Source organism: Muscardinus avellanarius, assembly GCF_963383645.1.
Source record: "Muscardinus avellanarius genome assembly, chromosome: X".
NCBI classification, from domain to species: domain Eukaryota; kingdom Metazoa; phylum Chordata; class Mammalia; order Rodentia; family Gliridae; genus Muscardinus; species Muscardinus avellanarius.
Window position 1 is genome coordinate 36,053,611 of NC_137792.1, and position 17,204 is coordinate 36,070,814.

Below are 17,204 nucleotides of genomic sequence, written 5' to 3' on the forward strand. Positions count from 1 at the left end.
AACTAGCATCTATGGTTATAGAGGAAACATAATATAGAGATTGAAAATATCGATTTGGGAATTAAAGACTTTTTAATTCAAATCCTGGTACAGCTGCTTAGTAGTTGCATAACTTCAGGCAAGTAAGTTAATTCCTCTGTCTCAATTTACCTAAATAACAAGAGTAACAATTTACTTAAATAAAAAGAGTAAAAATAGTTCCTGTATGACAGGGTTACTATAAGTACCAAATGATCCATCCATTTGAATAGAGTACTGCTAAGTCAGGTGCACCAAACACAGCATAGGTACCAAATAAATACTGTGCTTTAACATGATTTATTGAGATCTTGAAATCAGTTGGATGTCACTAGATCACATCTGTTTGAGGAACCTAGAATTCGGGGTTTATCCTTAGTTAGAACTCACTACACTATGACATTACACTTTATTTTTCTCACTATATGAAGAATTTGGCCATACTCAATATCTTCTAAGAATACATTTCATTCTTTACCTTCACACATGCCTGCCTCTTTGGGGTCAATCTTTATGGTTTTGACATATTTCTTAGCAAAAGCCATGATTATAGTTTTATAGTGACCCATTTTGAGGTAAATATGATTTATTAGACAAAGAATTCCTGCCTCCACCAAGCTTGAGAATGATTTATGTACAATGACAGGCTAAAATGAACTAGTTTCCCACGTTGATATAAAACAGGTACTGGGAATATTGCCCTTCCTGATATCTGACTCTGTTCACTTAAAAGGTGATTTATTTTGATCCACTTCTCTATTTTTTCTGAGTTCGCCATTATTTTCTCACGAGTGAACATCACTCCAAGTTTTACTAAGGCTTTTGTAAGAAAGCAAGTCTCTGGAAACCAGTGGCCAAGCACCCTTATGTTTATTTTGATCATGTTTTCTTTACTCTTTATAGAAGAGTCAGTATGTTCTCTCTTGAGTTTACCTAAGTCTTAGTCTTGGGATTTTTTTCTGCCCCATTCCTCCTCTGCCACTACTCTTATGCTTTCACCTGCATCCAATATCAACCAGAGTGGACTGGTGGAACAGAGGACCCTTATTATCCCTATTGTGCTGTGCCTTCCTGGGAATTTTGTAGCTTAGCATTCATGCTTATCTGTTCCTTTGAGTTCTTATTAGTTTGATGCCATTGGTTACTTAGAGAATTGGAAAACAACATGCATTTTGACTGATAGCTTTAAATTATAATAGATAATTGATGCTGTTCATCCTTAGCCAATTACTAATACCTATCAGTATAGTTTTGTATGACAAGAACAATATCCTGATTTTAAAAACCTGGATATCAGCAAGTTACTCTTATAAATATATACATGGTTTGAATCTATGGTTTGAATGCCCTCACCATAACACATGTTGAAATTTAAACTGATTGTGAAGTATTTAGAGGCTGTAAAATAATATAATTATGGTATCTGGGGGTGGGACCTTTTGGAGGTAATTAGGCTAAATGACTCCATAAAATGAAGACCTACTCCTATGGGACTATGACTTTATAAGGAAAGGAGTAAAGCTGTTATGCTGTGTCACATGATGCCTTGTAGCACTCTAAGACTCTACAGAGAGTCACCAACAGTAAGAAGAACCTCCTCAAATTCAGTTCCCCCGTCTTGAACTTCCCAGCCTTAAGGACAATGAGCCACATAAACTTTCATTCTTTTAAATGTCTCAGTCTGTGGTATTCAGTTATATCAACAGAAAAAAGATTAAGACAATACCCTTTTATATATTCCTTGAAACCAACTGAACTAAGCCTTTGCCATGAAACTTGGGTGTACTCTGTTTAACATTCTTGAAGAGTTTAAATTCTCTTCTTTTCTTGCACTGAGAAAGCTGCAACCTATGTAAAATCAAATGGAAAGATTAGATGCCAAAGAAGTCAACAGTTACTAAATGTGCACTACTTGCAAGGCTTTGAGTTCAGTGATTTACCTGGTTAATCCATCCAGTGCCCACAATAACCTTGAGAAGTAGATATTACTATCCTCATACTATTGGTGGGAAAATTGAAGCCCAGAGAGGTTCAATTACATGTACATTGTTGATCTAGAACTTCATCATATCTATAACTGAATTTAAAAGTTTATTTCTGCTATGCTGATCAGAAGAGCACTGTACTGGCCACTATCACTGCAGCCCAGCTATGTGTCATAATAAGAACTAAAATATATATTGTGCTTCTTAATTTTCTAATTAAATACATCATCAAAATGAACTTGTGCAGTAATTATTATTCTTATCTCCATTTTATGGACAAGGAAACTGAAGCATGGGTTGCTCAATGTCATAGAGGTTTTAGGTGACAATGCAGAATCTGAAGGCAGGTGGTATGGCTCCAGTTTCAATAATATACTTAACCTCCTACACCTCCAACTATGTTAGGCAGCCTTCCATCACTGTGACAAATACTTGAGATAAAGAACATAAAAGGAGAAATGATGTATTTTTGCACCTGGTATCAAAGGATTTAATCCATGGTCACTTGATATGTTTGCTTTAGACATGTGGAATTGCAGTACATCATGGAGGAGGCAGGCACCCAGAGGAGGCCTGTTCATATCATGGCAGCCAGGAAAGAGAGAGAGAGAGAGAGAGAGAGAGAGAGAGAGAGAGAGAGAGAGGGGGGGGGGGGATGGAAGAAAAGAGAAAGCATAAGGGGCATACCCCCAAGGATCCAATTTCTTTCACTTACTTCCATTAAACCCCACCTTCTAAAGGTTTCAATATCTTCCAATGATGGAACAGGTTAGTGACCAAACTTTTTTTTTTTTTTGGTGGTACTGGGGTTCCTGGAAACCCTTCTACCTCTGGGCTACACTCCCAGGCACCTATTTTATATCTTTATTTGAAAACAGGGTCTCTTAAGCCAGCAAGGCTGGCTTTGAACCTGCCTGATCTTCCTGTCTCCACCCCCCAAGTGTGGGGATTAAAAGTGTGTGCCACCATGCCTGGCCCAGTGACCAAACTTTTAACATGCCTTTTAGGGCATTTAAAATAAAACTGAGCCCAGTGTGGTAGCGCATGTCTTTATTCCTAGTACTTGGCAGGCTGAGAAAGGAATATGGCAGATTTGAGGCCAGCCTCAGCAACTTAGTGAGATTCTGTTTCAAAATAAAACATAAATTAATTAGGGCTGGGGGTGTATCTATCTCAGGTAGAATGTTTCTGGGTTCACTTCCTATATTTGACTTCTTATTCTGGTTATTAGCAAATCCCTTTACTTCAGTTACCTATTACTGCATAACTATTCCCCAAACCTAGTGTACTGAAAGAAATGTTTTATTTTATGATTTTATGAATCAGGAATTCAGGAAGGGCTAAGTTGGGTCATCTCTGAATCATATGGCATCATTTGGGATGACCAGGGCTAGAGGATCTATTTCCGAAGTAACTTCACTTATATGCCTTCTTGATTCTTGCTCTCCTCCCACTGCTTCATATGGCATTTCAACTTCTATGGCACTTCACCTACTCACACTATAGTGGTTTCAGTGTGCTTATACTTCTAACTTGGTAGCTGTTTTCCAAGATGCAGGAAGAAGAATTTGCCAGGGCAACTACTGGCTTTGCCTAGAATTGGCAGTGTCCTTTTTGCTATAGTCTAAAGGTTCAAAACATTGACAGAGCCTACTGCATTTAAAGGCATAGAGAAATAAATTCCATTCCTTAATGGAGTGGTGGCAAGGTCACAATGCAGAACAGCATGTGGGGTAGGCCATTTTAAAATAAGGCAATCTGCCACGCCCTCCTCCTCAGCATAATCAGTCATGGTTTAGAGACTTAAATGTCATCAACAGAATCAAGCTGGTAAAGGAATTGCTATTTACCTCACAGTGCTGTGTCATCTATTTTAGCACTGTAATTTAAGAGTGTCCTTACATAATATATGATGGCATGCCTTGTACATTATGTCTGCAACAAAGCAATTTAGTGGTCTTTCTTGATTGAATGAAGCTTTCTAATTTTTGATGCCCAAGAAAATTATTTAGCATTAGGCAGTCAGATTTGAACAAGATTTAAAATAATTTTGGAGAATAAAATCTACCAAGGGCAGGGGTCATATATAAGACAAAGCTCATTTTGTGGAATAAGTATTGTACATAAGCCACAGATATAGATCTTTTGTTATCCAGACTGACTAAACACAGGGAAGCGGCTGATAACTGTGGACACATACCAAAAATTCGAGACCCTGAAGAGGCCGAATGTGGATTGTGACTGAAGTTGGCCCACTTTTGAAAGAATATCCCAGCTGGAACTGGTGGTGCACACTTGTAATTCCAGTATTTGGAAGGCTGAGACAGGAGGATTGTAGGTTCAAAGCCAGTCTCATTAATTTAGTGAGGCCCTCTGAAACCTATTAAGATTCTGCCTCAAAATAAAAAATAAGCTGGGCGTGGCGGCGCACGCTTGTAATCCCCGCGCTTGGGAGGCAGAGACAGGAGGATCGCACAGTTTCGAAGCTAGCCGCACGCGCTGGCTTAGGAGACCCTGTTTCCAAATAAAAATGTAAAAATAGGTCTGGGAGTGTAGCCCGGAGATAGAAGGGCTTCCAGAAACCCCAGTACCACCAATAAATAAATAAATAAATAAATAAATAAATAAAAATAAAAAATAACAAATAAAATAAAAAATAAAATATGGCCAAGGGGGTAGATTGGAGGTAGAATACCCCTGGGCTTAATCCCTAGTACCAAAAAAGAGAAAGAAAAAAGAAAGAAAAGAATGTACCAATATAAGGCTATTAAACTGAATCCAAGAGCTAGGAGAATTTGTCACATGACCTAGTTTCAATGCTATACTGCCTCTGCACCATGAGATATCTTCATTAATGTGCTTTAGGTACTATGGATTGAAGACAAAATGTCTCTGTTGTGTGGAATCCATCAATAGTAACACAGCTTCCACTATTTTTCCCCAAAATGTCTTTTGTCAATGTTTTTAAAGTTATCAAGTATATTTCAAAATAATAATAATAATAATAATAATAATAATAATAATAATAATAATCTTTCTGTGGATGTCACATGCTGCTATAATTTATATTAAGTTAGTTGAATTTATTGTTCTAGAAACCTTATCCTTTTGTGTATTCACTAAATATTAATCTACCATACTTATACTGTTTGCTATCATGTTAAAAAAGACCATATCAAGAAAAATTTGGACATGGTTCATTTATCATATTGAGTATCAGAGTCAAGCCATACTATGGTTGCAATTATGTGTCTTCAGAAATTTTATAACAGTGTTTTCAAGGCACTATGCAAGACCCTAGGAGATCACAAGAATAAAACTCTTTCAGTTGGTTCCACATTTGAAGCATTTAACAGGAAGAATAAAAACATAACTCTTTATCTAAACTTAAAATGAAAAAAAATCATTGATTTCTAATTATATGTAGTATCTTTGAACAAAACACATTATCTAAGCTTCCTTGTCTACACATTATTCCTTTCATTATTCTCAATGATAAAAATGAGTTTGAGGTGATCATAGAGAAACAAGACATCTAAATAGCACTAACATCCTATTTCTGAACTCTGACAAACTCCTTAATATTCTTTCTAAGGTAAAGGTATTATATGATTTTATCTCACCCAATATTACCTCATTTGTCTTTTATAACCACAATCAGGACCAATTACACTGATTCATCAAAAATTAGTTTACATGTAGGACTTTTGGTTCCATTCTGGACCTGGCCATTGTTTCATTGTTTGCATTCTCAGATTATGAGATGACTGCATCCAGGTGTTTTGATGAGGTCTGATTCAGGGACCAACTGATGGTGATCTTACTGATGAAGTTAAACCTTTAAGAAGTATTGTAATAAACACGTGAAGATATGTCTGTGAAATATGGAAATGAAATATCAGAATGTCCATACTTTTATATCACTGCATCTGGTACATATGCTACTCAGTTTGTACAAAAATAGAGTCTGAGACAGTAGGAGGTTTAATGGGAAGTCCTTATGGGATCCATAATTATGGAAAAATGGAGCAGGCAGGATTAAGTGGAAAGAACTACTGAATTAGAAGCAATTCCAACAAATACCTCAGCCAAACTTATGGAAGCCTAAAGACATCAGATGCTTCTAAGGAAATTTACCAAATTAGAGGAAGAAGGCAGAATCTGTATACATCCATACTGGCCAGCCACTGAATATCAGTTTCCCACAGGAAGGTAATATGACCTCGGTTGAAGCAGATCTCTTTAGCTAAAGGTAATTTCTAGAAAGCGTTAATATTGATAAGACTGTCAGGTGCCAGCACACCTAAAAATTCAAGGACTAAGTGATTAAGTCTTGAAGGTAGTATCTTAGAATCATACCACAGCATCCATTACAATGCTTGGGATACATAAACAAGCACTCCTGAAGCAATTAAGGAATTTGGATCTTTCTTGTTTTTAATGTCTACTAAATTTTTCTTCTGCAAATAGTATCTGTTCTCAGCTACTTCATGAAATACTGAAAAAGACATTTCAGAAATGTCAAGCAATCGTTGATTTCTGAGACTACTAGTGCATTTTCATTAATATATATTACTTTTTCCTACAATTCATGCTTTATCTTAGGGGAAAAATAATTCCAGATAGTTCTGAAGCATTGATTGCTTTCTACTAAAAATCAATGTCATCTGCATAACCAAAATTTCCCGAAATTGAAACCAAAAGGCTTTGCTATTACTTCAGGACTCAAACATTTTATGAGTACTTCTATTGTCATGTCCTAACAATTTGTAGTAATTACTTCCTAATTTTTTCTGAGATAAGACTCATTCATTTATTTGTTTATTTTCATTTATCTAGTTACATACTGCTTACTATATGCTGGGCCCTGTGCTAAATGCTTTACAACTAGTAATTCATTTATCTCACAATAGAATAGGTTAGGTAAAATTTTTAAGACAATGTTATTGATGAGCAAATTGAGGTGTGCATAAGTTAAATTAAATCACACAGCTCTAAGCAGTGCAGCTGTGACTTTAAGCCAAATAGTCTGCCTCCAGTCTGCTCCTCATCCTTATGTTATCTTACCTATACAATGTCATATGCTGATGCCATGTGTCTTCATATGCTCTATAGAAATATGTATGTGGGATATTAAATATAAGATCTACATCTTATACTTTGATGGTGATCAGCATTATGTTAATCCTAGAGAACCCAAACAGTTCTGTTTCTCAAACATTTTTATTTATGTAGTGTGTGTGTGTGTGTGTGTGTGTGTGTGTGTGTGTATAGAAAATGATAGTGATGGTGGTAAGGGTTTAAGCAGATTATATAAGAGACAAGGCTTTTGTATATTTATAATTTACTTTCTTATTCCAAGAAGCAGTGATCCTATTATCATGTAAAGGTTAGGTTATAGAATATAATGGAAGTCCATATTGGATGCTAGTATTTTATTACTTTTGATGAGTAAAACACATTAATACAGTTCCATCTAGTCCAGATTAATCAGAATGGCCTATCAAAATAATCTGTTTTTCCATGTGAGGTTAGCTAAAAAACTTTGGTCAAAAATGCATATCCAGGGTGTACTCATTCGAGTCATCCCCCCATGCCATTTTGGCATGGGGCTATATTTCTATCTCCTGTATTTCTATCTTTTCCTCTTTTTCTGTTTTGTTTTTTTGTTTTTTTGTTTCTTTGGGGAGTTTTTGGGAAATTATTCCCAGGGGTCTAACAAAGATCCTTGGGGAAAGTTTCCCCAATCTGTAACATATTTGGCGCCCACGCGGGGCTGACTTTGTTTTGGGTGCCAATTCGTAACATATTTGGTGCCCAACGTCTTGGGTCAATGCGGAGCACGTGGCTCAGTAATTTTCATGGCACTTTTTGTCCAGTGGGCCAGTGGGGAACTGCAGCAGTTTTAGCTCCAGCTGGTGAGCTGTTGAGCTGTAAAACAACTATAGAGCAGCCTTTGCATCACTGCAGCTCTGAAAGTGACTTCTAGGGCATCTCGTCGGTGGTCCTAGTACCACTGCACCCCAAAAGGTATGTACCTTTCTGGAGTGAGAAGGAGTTCCCCCAGAATGACCGTGATCGTCCAGCGTCTGGTAGGCAATTCTGGCTTCATGGGGAACCCCCGACCAAGAGATTAGCCCCCGGTCAATCCCCTCCAGGAAGAAACTCCTTTAAATAGCGTAGGCTTGATAGGCCCAATGAGTGCCCATCCATTCTGCCCACATTACAGATGGGACACTTTTAAAAGCTCCATACAAGGTTAAATCTAAAAGAAGAGCCCATTGCCCACCTCCAGAAAAAAAAATTCCCAAACAGAAAATGCCAGCCAGCACCCCTTTTCTAAATAGCAGTGAGTTTTTCCCCGGCAATGGGAAACAGGTTCTAGGGAAATAAATTAAAGGAGGATAAATGGACAGAGAAAGCTCCCCAAACAGGATGCAAGCCAGCAAATGGTAATAAGTTTTTTTTGTTTTGTTTTGTTTTTGTTTTGTTTTGTTTTGGTGGTTAGAAACTGGCTCTAGGGAGATAAACTAGTTTGTTTTTAGCAGCAGGGTCTAGGAAGCGTGGCCATTAGCAACTGCGGCCACATGCACCCCGTTGGTCGCTATGGCAGGTCATAGTCACCGGCAACTAGTGGAAGCCATAATGGGTAAGCTTTTCCAAAAGCTCAAGAAAAAAAAAGCCAGGTAGTCAATCTCAGCTAGATAACGGCCAGCCATGTCTCTTCGGTGAACAGCTGCACGCTGGAGGCTTTGTCTGGTTGTAGGTAGCTGGCAGATACAGCTCTGTTGGCATAAGAAAGCCATCAGGAAAGGAAGATAAGATAAAGAGTGAGAGAGCTACTTTGCACTTCTTGTCAGCTAGGAATCCTTAGGCACACGAAAGTTGGAGAACATTTTCAGAGAGGCAAAGTATACAGCAATATTTTCATCTGGGAAACCTCCAGAGAAAGAGAAAAGATTCGAAGGGAAGAAGGCTCAGAGGTAGGGCAGGAGTAAGAGTGGCAAAGCTTCAAGCCTACCCTGGTCTTCTGATGGACTATAAGGCTACTCTCATGGCTCTAGCAACACAGGCAACCCAGCCAGACACCCCTGGCTGGCACACTCAGTTTCGGAGGAGTGCGAGGGAGGAGGGCGAACTTCCACGCACTCTCCAATCACGCCCTCTCTCTTTCTCAAAGGGGGTCCCAGCATTCCAAAATGAAAGCCAGATCTCCACTTGCATGTGTTCTCCAAAGCGGAGGAAATAGCTGGATCCCAAAGGCTAAAGAAAGCTCTCGTTTTTTTTTTTTTTCTGCACCCAAGTATGGCTACAGTATGTTCTGGGGAACACGTGGCCCAGCCTGGGAGGTTTAAAGTAGCTTATCTTCAGCTGTTCTTTAACTTCAGAGACCACCCAGATTTATTTAATGATTGCAGGGTTGAGACAATTGTGGTAGCCTTGGCTAAGGTAGTATGGGGAGGGAGAGTTTAAAATTCAATCTGTCCATATGCGGTAGTTTTTCTTTTTTTATGGGCTGAGTTTAGAGCGATATCACCAACTCAAGCAATAGGTGTTGGCATTCTTAAATCTTTACCTGGGAGAGCGAGAGGCCATCCTCAGACTGCAGGCTGCCAATATGGTTTAACAGGGACTTGAAAAGGGAAAGACAGATGGACAAAAGCTATTTAAGAACTCTGGCTGAGCACAGAAGCCTAGGCTCAAGTCTGCTTAAGGATGGAAAGCAAGGACATCACTGGAGTAATGCTCTCAACCAGGAGGCCAGAGAGGCCGTCTGAGGCCTGGCTCACGGTGCAAAGGGGGACCATTAAATGGCTGAGCACCCCCAGTTCCGAAGGGAAATGGGGTCCCCAGACCTAGGTTCCCAGTAAATTACCACCACCTGAGTTGACTAAAAGAGCCTTAGGCAATCACAGTGAGATCTCGGAGGCCAGATCTAAGGTGTTTTCCTTTCCCGGCCCAAGATCCAAAAGCTTAACCAGGGTGGGGGGGCTTAACAGGCCAGCCCTGAGCCATCTCTTTACTCAAGATTTAGCCTGCGGCATCCAGAATGACCTTCCCCGGTCTACCATTCTTAGCCACACCAGAGAATTCAGCTCCTCTGCTAACAAAAGTATTTTTTTCTCTTTTGCTGGCTGCACTAAAGTTATTGCTCAAAGATACATTTTTTTTAATCTCAATCAGTCTTAGCTAAAATGGTTACTTCAGAAAAGTTGTCCAATTAGACTCCTGTGAGAGGTGATTAGATAAAGTTATTTTCTTCTTTGACAAAATCAATGTTTTAAGACACTAGGGATTTCCGTGGTAATTTATCATACAGTTTTTAAAGTGAATTTCAGCCTAAATCAGCAAAACAGGTTTTAATTTCTCATTTAAGTGTTATCTTTTGGGTTTCACGGTTAACCTGTATTGAGTATTATCTCATAGGATAAAAGCTTGCCGACAGACAGAACCTGACAGACATCTATCGAGGCCCTTTGGATCATCATGGACGCACACGACATGGACCCATCTGACTCCCCCATGCCAACTACATGCATGAATGTTACCCTAAAGCTGCCCCCCCCCCAACTTCGCCCCGTACAGCTCAAAGCAGTTTATGACTGACTCGACATCCTTATTCCTTTGCTGAGGGTTACATTCATGCAATAGAAATAGGGGGAAATTAATGGGAATTGATCTCATGTTAAATATTTGTAAAATTGTAAATGTCAAAATGTATTTTCTGTATCTACCTTTAGCCTGACAGGTGTCAGGAAGTTACTAGACAAAGGGGGGAATGTACCAGTATTGGAATGGCCTAGGAAGATTTGGGAAAGCTCTGATTATTAATATATTTCAAAAGAAAATAATTGGTATATTTCAAAATAGTTGTGTCAAAATCGCAGCAGACATGGGTAAAGAAAGGACTTGGTTTCTGCCTAAAACAGGCAGCTATTCCAATGTAAATCAACCTAGCTCAAAGTAATTAACCAGTCAATAGAGGAGAGGGAGGGCTTCTTCTTTCTAAAGACAGGTCTACATGATGATCTAGGGAGGATGGGGAAGGGTTTGACCTTGCCCTTCATGAAAGGAGACACCTCACTACACCTTGCTAGGGGAGGTACCTTATAAGGACGTTCACTATGTCAGAGTCATGCAAACAAGATGGAGGTCATGGGTATAAAAATTCCGGTCCACATATAAGCCTTTTTACTCATTCGAGTCATCCCCTCATGCCATTTTGGTGTGGGGCTGTATTTCTATTTTCTGTATTTCTATCTTTCTAATAAACTTCTTTAAATCTTCAAAAAAAGCATATCCATTTTTCTAGACCATCACATGGTAAATTTTTTTTTCTTTTTCATTATGCTTAATTCCCTCTCAAATTTTCTTGGAGTTCTCCCAATTACCTCTTAAATGTCACAGATATGCACCAGTTATTGTAACAGATATTGCCAACTACATTCATTCCTAATAGTGATGCCCTACTTATTTCTCTTATGTCATGCTCTTTGGGAGAGAACTTTGTCAGAATTGTCGTTCAGAGCCAGGCATGGTGGCACACGTTTGTAATCCCCATGCTTGGGAGGCTGAGACAGGAGGATTGCATAGGTTCAAAGCCAGCCTCAGCTACTTAGTGAAGGCTCTCAGCAACTTAGTAAGACCCTGTTTCCAAACATATATATATATAATAGGTCTGGGAGTATAGTCCGGAGGTAGAAAACCCCTGGGTTCCACCACCAGTACCACACACACACACACACACAAGAATTGTCGTTCAGATCAGTGCAGTCTCCTAAGACTAAGACATGGGCAAAAAGAGTTTTCCTTTGCTCAACATGTCCCTCTCCCTTCAAATCTAAGGCCCAGTCTTCCCACATAACTAACATGGCAACATCACAAGATTTTCTTTCAGGCTCTCCATTTTGTCTGACTTGCATATTTGAGGCACAATAGAAATGGCAGCCAGGTGTGGTGGTGTACACCTGTAATCCTGGTATTTGGGACACTGAGACAGAAAGATTGCAGTTTTGAGGCCGGTTTAAGCAATTTTTTAATTAATTAATTAATTAATTAATTTGTTTATTTTTGGTGGTACTGGGGCTGGAATCCAAGGGCCTTCTACCTCCGGGCTACACTCCCAGACCTATTTTATATTTTTTTAATTTGGAATCAGGGTCTCTTAAGCCAGCTGAGGCTGGCTTCGAACCTATGGCATCCTACTGTCTCAGCCTCCCAAGTGCATGGATTACAAGCATGCGCCACCACGCTTGGTTAGTTTAAAAAATTTGATGAGACTCTCAGCAGCTTAGGGAGACCCTGTTTTCAAACCAAAAAAAGAAAAGAAAAAAAGAAAAGAGCTGGATGTGTAGCTCAGTTCTTGGTTCAATCCCCAGTACAAAAAAGAAGGAAGGGACAAACAAATGAATGAATGAATAAAAGAACGAAAAAGGAAAAGAAATGAAGGAAAGATGCAGATGCTGCTTTGCCTCTCCAGCATCTTCTTGATACTAGAAAATGAACTAAACTCTTTTCTGCCCAGATTGTTGTGGGCAGAGTATGTACATGATCTAAATGACAGAAGCATTTCTCATTGGGGGGGGTACTAGAGAACTAGAAATTTTTATAAATTATATTTTTATGCAAGCATCTTATTGATAAGTAAAATAAACAATTATGCGAGTAAAATAAAAAATAATGTGAGTACGGCAGAGTGTGAAAAACATGAGAGAGGTCCAGTACACATGGCATGTAAAGTTTTAATTGCACGACTCTCCTGGGGATCAGGGCGAGGCACCGTGGGGCCCGCGTGCCTGTCCGAAGCTTGAGGACGTGGGCTCTCCTTTTCAAGGTATGCATCTCAAGAGATGGGGGTTTACTCGTGGGAACGCCCAATTCTCCCGGGGGTTTCAGCCCCTCCCTTGCCCTGCAGAGGTCATGTGACACAAAGTCACAGGAGTGCAGGACCCAACTTATCATCCCGGCCTTTTGATGGTAGGGATAACGAATGACGATTGGACCCTCTAGCTTCTTCCTGCTGTGAAGGGGCGTCGTCAGGGGCCCCAGACCGGGAGGAGTCGGGAGTCCAGTCCCCCAGAAGTGGGTGCAGGTGGGTGCATAGCTGCAGTGCGAATTGGAGGTTACCCTGGACAGCTTAGTGATGTGCGCTTGAGGAGGCTTGAACAGGCAAAGGCTATTAAAGAAAAAAAACAAATCATGAGATTGAGCAGGAGACCAAAAAGGAGACTGGCTTACTCAGTACCTGGAGAGCTACCCTGAGCTGGCAAAGAGGATGGAGGTTGAGGGATCCAGGAGCCGTCAGTCTTCAGCCAGGCTGGGTAGGGCCAGCGGCGGGGCCTGGTCTGGAAAGGTGGTCCCCCTGTGTTGAGGCACCTGGGGCTCATCCTTTTCCAAGGGCACTGTTCCAGTGGCCCTCCTGGCCACACGCCGGGCACAGTCTAATTGCTGGGCGTGGCTTCGCCCCACTTCAGGCAGGCTCCTGGAGGTAGTCATTGTTGCAGTCCTCCACACCTAGGTGGCGCTCCAGAGGGCTGAACTCCCACCGCCAGCCGAAGGGCAGCTACCAGGGATCTGCTTTTTGGCAAAGTTGGAGTGTACACTCCATCTCCGCCTGTTTCTCTCTGGAATTAAAACTTTAGATGCCATGTTAAGGTTCTGTCAGCTGTGACAGACCTATACTCATATACAAAGAGCGCGTCCCAGGACGGGTGTCCAGCAAGAAAGGCAACGTGGACTCCCCACGGGCAGACAGAGGGTGTCGCCCCAGCCCCGGCCTGGCCCCAGCATTTTCTGCAGCACCTAGGGCGTGCCCAAGTGGGCCGGAAAGGGAGCCAGAAGCCGAGCGCGTTTAGGACCATGTGGAGCAGCCGGGCAGCCGACCAACAAAATTGTAGTCTGGTGGGGGCCAAGATGGCGACTGTGATGTCACCAGGCAATGACTGCACCATCACAAAATGGCGGCTGGTGGGAAAATAACTGGCAGCTGATAGGGGAGAGCATTTGGAGGGATACCAGACCACTTAGAAAAGTTCCTAACTATTCCTGGGCCACCGCAACCCATTTCCCAACTCGTATCAAGGCAGACAGGTGGAGCATGGAGATGTGGGCATCTGCTAGTATAAAGGTTCGACTCCCCATAATTGGTTCGCGGGCGGAAACGAAGAACAGGAAATGGGCGTCCCCAATTTCCCTGCTCAATCGTTCGGAAACGGAGGTTAAGAGATAGAGAAGAACGTCTTCATCCCTTCTCCAATCCAGAGGATGACCTGGTCATCCGGAGGGTGGTCCCAGTGGACCGGGGGACAATGGGTCACCAAGCGCCTGAACTTTGGGGTCCCAGTGGACTGGAAGACCCAAGTCCAGAACCCACTAACCAAGGGAAGGAGGCAGTTTACCGGAGTGAAGTGTTGCCGGCCAGCGCTGGCTGCGACAGAAGCGCTGAGAAGCTGCTGGAGGCGCAGTAGAGCTGGGGCGCATGGATGCTGGTGGCTGGTATGTACGGCACTGGCGGCTGGCGCAGGCGGGATCAAACGGTGGCACACAGGCGGCATGCCTTGCCGGGTTTGTGGCGTGGAGACAAAATGGCTTCCAGGCATGCGGCAGTTGCTGAGGCTGTGCCCCAAGGAGCACCACCAGTGAGCCTGGCTTGGGTGGGCGAAATGGAGCAGCAGCAGCGAGTAGAGCTATGCCTGGCGCAGGTACTGTGGCGGACACCGAAGACAGCTGTGCGCCGCCCAATGAGCCTGGCTCGGGGCAGGCGGGGCAAACCGGCCAGAGGTCCCGGCGGTGACTGAAGTGCCGAGCTGGAACGGCGGTTTTAGGAGGTCCAAGCAGCAGGCAGAGGTCCTGGTCCATGCAGGAGGTCAGCAGGCAGAGCAGGTGCCAGCATCACCCAAGGAGCCTGGCTCCGGGCGGGTGGAACTGGCAGCCTGGCGGCCGGCGGAGCCTGCACGCCCCAGCGGTGGTGGCCGCGGCAGTGGTGGCAGTGGAAGATGGCCGTCGGTGCTCCAGAAGAGAGCACATGGGCGGAAAAAGATGGCACCGGCTCTCAGCAGAGCGCAGGGCCGGAAAGATGGCTGCAGAAACTCAGCAGAGCGTGGGATCAGAAAGATGGCCACTGGCTCTCAGCAGAGCACGGGGCCGAAAAGATGGCCGCAAGCTCTCAGCAGAGCCCGGGGCGGGAAGAAGGCCGCCGGCTCTCCCGGAGAGCGCGGGGCTGGGGAATAAGGCTTATGGTCTGGGCAAGCACGGGATGGCAGCGGTGGCAGTGGTGGGAGCAATGCCTGCATGCGGAGCGCTGGTGTGGGACCTCACAGTCGAGCTGCTGGCGGGTCGGAGAGTCCGGGGCTCAAAAAGAGAGTAAAAAGAAAAAGAGAAAAAAAGAAAAAAAAAGGGGGGGAGGAACCCAAGAGTTCTCCCGGTTTGGCACCAAATGATAAGTAAAATAAAAAATTATGCGAGTAAAATAAAAAATAATGTGAGTACAGTGGAGTATGAAAAACACGAGAGAGGTCCGGTACACGTGGCATGTAAAGTTTTAATTGCACGGCTCTCCCGGGGATCAGGGCGAGGCACCGTGGGGCCCACGCGCCTGTCCGAAGCTTAAGGACGCGGGCTCTCCTTTTCAAGGTATGCATCTCAAGAGATGGGGGTTTACTCGCAGGAACGCCCAATTCTCCTGGTGGTTTCAGCCCCTCCCTTGCCCTGCAGAGGTCATATGACACAAAGTCACAGGAGTGCAGGACCCAACTTATCACTTATAAATTCTCCAAATCATGTGTTGAGTCGTATTTACCCACATCACAGGTACTATAGCAAGATATTTGTTTCCATACTAATTAGTGTAACAGATAACCTTGAACCAGCCAGTAAAAGGCCAATTTCAGGATGTGAGGGTGATCTGGCTGAGACATCTGTCACCCCATTGATCTCCAGGGTTGATTCGGCTGATCTGGCTGGCTAGGCGGGTGTCCCCTTCCTCCCTCAGCACCCCATGTGCGTCCCTCCTGAAGCTGCATGCTCGGTTGAAGATGATGACCTTCCCAAATAGAGGAGGACTGGTCTTCAGTCAAGGAGTAGCTGCGCTCCCCTGCTAGAACCTCCAAACAAGCTCCTAAAGTCCATTTGTAGAAGAACATAGGGTAGACAAGCTTCCAAGACTCCAGACACATCCAAATGAGGCACTGCATGTGGCAGTCTGCCTTTCTTTAAAAAATAAATAAAGGGTCCGGGCCCTGGGCTGACCCTGGGCGGGTGGGCAGGTGCAGGCGGGGTGCCCCTAGGCGACCCCCATCTCAACCCAGAAGGACCACGTGGTCCGGGCCCCCAGGCAACCCTGGGCAGGTGGCCCGGCACTGGCGGGGCGCCCCTAGGTGACCCCCCTCTCCACCTTTAAGGACCCTGGGCCCCCCACCCTAGGCGGGTGGGCAGGCGCAGGCGGGGCACCCCTAGGCGACCCCCCTCTCCACCTGGAAGGACCCCAGGCCCCCGACCCTGGGCGGGTAGGCAGGCGCTGGTGGGGCGCCCCTAGGCGACCCCCCTCTCCACCTGGAAGGACCCCAGGCCCCCGACCCTGGGCGGGTGGGCAGGCGCCGGCAGGGCGCCCCTAGGCGACCCCCCTCTCCATCTTGAAGGACCCCGGGCCCCCGACCCTGGGCGGGTGGGCAGGCGCTGGCGGGGTGCCCCTAGGCGACCCCCCTCTCCACCCAGAAGGACCCCGTGGTCCAGGACCCCGGGCAAACCCTGGGTGGGTGGGCAGGTGCTGGCGGGGTGCCCCTAGGTGACCCCCCTCTCCACCCGGAGGGACCCTGGGCCCCCAACCCTGGGCGGGTGAGCAGGTGCTGGCGGAGCACCCCTAGGCGACTCCCCTCTCCACCCGAAAGGACCCTATAAAAAAGGAAAAGAAAAAGAGAAAAGGAAAATATCGGAGAGGGGTCAAAGAGGTGGCGGATGCCAGGATACTGGAGATGCAGACAAAACTTATCCAAATGAGCTGGAATTATTGGAAAAATTCCCTGCTAAGGAGGACTACTTCTTCTCTACATTGTTAAGAATCTTGGACATCACCTGTACGGAGAGAGACTTTAGTGGAGACCAAGGAGAAAGGCAGTGGAGAATTGTATTCAGGAGAAGCAGAAATTGGAGCCTACCAACCTTATTTATTTATTTATTTATTTATTTATTTATTTATTTATTTTG